This window comes from Sander vitreus, chromosome 2, assembly GCF_031162955.1.
Source record: "Sander vitreus isolate 19-12246 chromosome 2, sanVit1, whole genome shotgun sequence".
NCBI classification, from domain to species: Eukaryota; Metazoa; Chordata; class Actinopteri; order Perciformes; family Percidae; genus Sander; species Sander vitreus.
In genome coordinates this window covers 22,342,502-22,347,544 of record NC_135856.1, presented here as the reverse complement: position 1 = coordinate 22,347,544, position 5,043 = coordinate 22,342,502, and the positions used below count along the sequence as shown (strand labels likewise).

Below are 5,043 nucleotides of genomic sequence, written 5' to 3'. Positions count from 1 at the left end.
ACCCCAAACTTCCCTTTCCCGGGCCACATTAACCAGCTCCGACTGGGGGATCCCGAGGCGTTCCCAGGCCAGGTTAGAGATATAATCCCTCCACCTAGTCCTGGGTCTTCCCCGAGGCCTCCTCCCAGCTGGACGTGCCTGGAACACCTCCCTAGGGAGGCGCCCAGGGGGCATCCTTACCAGATGCTCGAACCACCTCAACTGGCTCCTTTCGATGCAAAGGAGCAGCGGCTCTACTCCGAGCCCCTCACGCATAACTGAGCTTCTCACCCTATCTCTAAGGGAGACGCCAGCTACCCTCCTGAGGAAACCCATTTCGGCCGCTTGTACCCTGGATCTTGTTCTTTCGGTCATGACCCAGCCTTCATGACCATAGGTGAGGGTAGGAACAAAAACTGACCGGTAGATTGAGAGCTTTGCCTTCTGGCTCAGCTCTCTTTTCGTCACAACGGTGCGATAAATTGAATGTAATACCGCACCTGCTGTGCCGATTCTCCGACCAATCTCCCGCTCCATTGTCCCCTCACTCGCGAACAAGACCCCAAGGTACTTGAACTCCTTCACTTGGGGAGTGTGAAGGTAGGACTCATTCCCTACCTGGAGAAGGCACTCCATCGGTTTCCTGCTGAGAACCATGGCCTCCGATTTAGAGGTGCTGATCCTCATCCCAGCCGCTTCACACTCGGCTGTGAACCGATCCAGTGAGTGCTGAAGGTCACAGGCCGATGATGCCATCAGGACCACATCATCTGCAAAAAGCAGCGATGAGATCCCCAGCCCACCGAACTGCAACCCCTCTCCACCCCGACTACGCCTCGATATCCTGTCCATAAGTACTACAAACAGGATTGGTGACAAAGTGCAGCCCTGGCGGAGGCCAACTCTCACCTGAAACGAGTCCGACTTACTGCCGAGAACCCGGACACAGCTCTCGCTTTGGTCGTACAGAGATTGGATGGCCCTGAGAAGGGACCCCTCAACCCGTACTCCCGCAGCACCTCCCACAGTATCTCCCGGGGCACCCGGTCATACGCCTTCTCAAGATCCACAAAACACATGTAGACTGGTTGGGCATACTCCCAGGCTCCCTCCAGGATCCTTGCGAGAGTAAAGATCTGGTCCGTTGTTCCACGACCAGGACAGAATCCGCATTGTTCCTCTTCAACCTGAGATTCGACTATCGACCGAACCCTCCTTTCCAGCACCTTGGAGTAGACTTTACCGGGGAGGCTGAGAAGTGTGATACCCCTGTAATTGGCAGACACCCTCTGGTCCCCCCTTTTTTAAAAGGGAACCACCACCCCGGTCTGCCACTCCTTAGGCACTGTCCCAGACTTCCACGCAATGTTGAAGAGGCGTGTCAACCAAGACAACCCCTCCACACCCAGAGCTTTAAGCATTTCTGGACAGATCTCATCAATTCCTGGGGCTTTGCCACTGTGGAGTTGTTTAACTACCTCAGCAACCTCCACCAGGGAAATTGATGCCAATCCCCCCTCATCCTCCAGCTCTGCCTCTACCATAGAGGGCGTATTAGTCGGATTTAGGAGTTCCTCAAAGTGCTCCTTCCACCGCCCTATTACCTCCTCAGTTGAGGTCAACAGCGTCCCATCCTTACTGTACACAGCTTGGATGGTTCCCCGCTCCCCCTCCTGAGGTGGCGAACGGTTTTCCAAAAGTACCTTGGTGCCGACCGAAAGTCCTTCTCCATGTCTTCTCGAACTTCTCCCACACACGCTGCTTTGCCTCTTTCACGGCAGAGGCTGCAGCCCTTTGGGCCCTTCGGTACCTTGCAACTGCCTCCGGAGTCGTCTGGGATAACATATCCCGGAAAGACTCCTTCTTCAGTCGGACGGCTTCCCTGACCACCGGTGTCCACCACGGTGTTCGTGGGTTACCGCCCCTTGAGGCACCTAAGACCCTAAGACCACAGCTCCTCCCCACAGCTTCAGCAATGGAAACTTTGAACATTGTCCACTCGGGTTCAATGCCCCCAGCCTCCACAGGGTTGCACGAAAAGCTCCGCTGGAGGTGTGAGTTGAAAGTCTGTCGGACAGGGGCCTCCTCCAGACGTTCCCAATTTACCCGCACTACCCGTTTGGGCTTACCAGGTCTGTCCAGAGTCTTCCCCACCCCCTGACCCAACTCACCACCAGATGGTGATCGGTTGACAGCTCCCTCTCTTCACCCGAAACATACGGCCTCAGATCAGATGAAACGATTCTAAAATCGATCATTGACCTTTGGCCTAGGGTGCTCTGGTACCAAGTACACTTATGAGCATCCCTATGTTCGAACATGGTGTTCGTTATAGACAATCCATGACTAGCACAGAAGTCCAACAACAAACAACCACTCTGGTTTAGATCAGGGAGGCCGTTCCTCCCAATCACGCCTCTCCATGTGTCTCCATCATTACCCACGTGTGCGTTGAATTCCCCCAGCAGAACTATGGAGTCCCCAACTGGAGCCCCATGCAGGACTCCACTCAAGGTCTCCAAGAAGGCCGAATACTCCGAACTCTTGTTTGGTGCATATGCACAAACAACAGTCAGAGTTTTCCCCCACAACCCGCAGGCGTAGGGAGAGCGACCCTCTCGTCCCACCGGGTTAAACTCCAACGTAGCAGCGCTCAGCCGGGGGCTTGTGAGGCAACTCCGGAGAAGAAAAGAGTCCAACCCCTATCCAGGAGTATGGTTCCAGAACCAAGACTGTGCGTAGAGGTAAGCCCCACCAGATCTAACCGGTAGCGCTCCACCTCCCGCACAAGTTCGGCTCCTTCCCCCACAGAGAGGTGACATTCCACGTCCCCAGAGCCAGCCTCTGCTGCCCGGGTCTGGTCCGTCGAGGCCCCTGACCTTCACTGCCACCCATGTGGCAGCACACCCGACCCCAGCGGTTCCTCCCACAGGTGGTGGGCCCATGGGATGGAGAGATGTCCGCCACGTAGCTTTTTCGGGCTGTGCCCGGCCGGGCTCCGTGGCAAACCCGGCCACCAGACGCTCGCTGACGAGCCCTCCATCTGGGCCTGGCTCCAGATGGGGGCCCCGGGCTTCCTCCGGGCAGGGTCACTTCATCCCTTCCTCAATTTTTCATAGGATTTTTGAACCATTCTTTGTCTGGCCCCTCACCTGAGACCACTTTGCCTTGGGAGACCCTACCAGGAGCACAAAGCTCCAGACAACACAGCCCTCAGGTTCAAAGGGACACACAAACCTCTCCACCACGATAAGGTGATGGTTCCCAGAGAAGCAAACTGCAGGGCAGCGATAATTCTCTGCAGAACATTGTCTTTTTAACTTAACCCACCAAGCAACACCTTTCCCTTTCCTGTAAAAGGAAATAACATGGGAATCCTGATGTCAAGATATCTGTTCTGCTGGAGCTACTGTAGTAAGCTTTTGCTGATTTGTCGCAGATGTTTTTATAAACCAGATAAACTTAAATGGCAATACATTCCCTTAATTTTCCAGTTTAACCCAAATTCTTTCTTTCTTCTTTTTTTCTTGAAAAGATAGGTTCAAATGTTTTCATTAAACAATACCTGCTACGCTCATAAGGTAAATGATTAATAATCAGTGACATAGGTTAAATTGAGCAGAGACTTTTAAGATACACATTAAGCTAACCGTGAATATTTTGCTTTGATTGTGAGAAACCTGACCATCCACCCATAACAAAACTTTAAATTTCTCTTTAGCTAGACTAGTGTTGCTGCTTGCCACTGTAACACTTATAAAGCATTCAGTAGCATAGGAATGCACACATAGTACATTCCTTAATGTAAAAGTACTGCAGAGTCTTTTAACAAAATCTTTATTATCTTTATTATTTAAGTATAATACAAGTAGTCTACTGAAAACAGTGAACAGCAGCTATAGGCTACTTCCTAATCTGCAAGGTTATGTTCCTGACCTCCTCACTTCCTTCCTTCCTTTCTTTAACGTTAGTCTGATGAAGCTCACATTTGCAGAAAACCTACTCCTCGCCCTATGCCCTAACTTGTCATGGGAGGCTCTTTTTACTGACATGCATTGGCACATGCCAAACTTTGGCTAGTCATTATAGGCTAGTTAAAGTGAAATTGTGAAAGTGTGTGTGTGTGTGTGTGTGTGTGTGTGTGTGTGTTTTATTTGTTAACAAGGAACTTGTAAACGTCATTAAGCACATCCAACAGCAATAGGCTATTTACAGTAATAATAATCATATTTCATCACTTTCACATAAAGACAGTTTTAGACAGAAAAGAACAAGAACGTTTTGTTTTCTGACAGTAATGTTGGTACATTTAATGAGGGGAAGGACTACGACGAGACATATGATTATGCAGTAGGCTGTATATGCCGTTTAATATTTATATTTTAAAAACACATCAATCTCCATTGTTAGTAAGGCAATGTCACCGAAAGTCGATACTGACACAGTAGCCTATGCGTATGCATTTACTTTAAGAGTCCACTTTCTTTAATCATAACGCTACAAATCTATGAACATTTTTTTTACAGTAAAAATCATAGGGTAAAAACAAATCTTGTTGTGTGGCCGTACTGTTTTTTAACCGGAAGGAAGTAGTGCTGTTTCCGGTTCCAGACGCGCTAAAATGAAAACACTACCAAAGCCCGTCTAAATTCTTTGACTTTACTCAGAGTGAAGTGACTGAGTGAGTGGGCTGTAATTATCGTAAACACTAACGTTACTGTAACTTACTGGACTAAGGTTTTACCATAGAATCTTACCAAATGGTAAGTTATGTCCAATTTACTCCTAAATACACTACATAAAATAACGTTAACGTGAATGCTAGCTTAATGTTAGCTAAGTCAACGTTACGGTTACTAACGTAAATTAAGGTTAACGTTAGCCGTTCCAGCCTAGCTATGTTCACTAACGTTAATCTTACTTCCGTAAATTAGTTTACAGAATAACGTTACAGTGGTGGAAGAACTATTCATATAATTTACTTATTTACTAACAAGCAGGTGGTATAATGTTAAGCTCATTACTCAAGTAGATTTGAAGGTACTTGTACTCCCAATAGTTTAC

General features: G+C 48.7%; 1 protein-coding gene across 2 annotated transcripts in view; it reads left to right on the top strand.

The window, feature by feature from the left end:
- Positions 1 to 4,594: 4,594 nt before the first annotated feature.
- primpol (primase and polymerase (DNA-directed)) overlaps positions 4,595 to 5,043 on the top strand; it is a 6,837-nt gene continuing 6,388 nt past the window's right edge. For both annotated transcript variants that reach the window (XM_078261220.1, XM_078261214.1), the window contains exon 1: positions 4,595 to 4,742. The gene's annotated coding sequence lies outside the window, so the exon portion shown is untranslated. The remainder of the gene's footprint in view (positions 4,743 to 5,043) is intronic.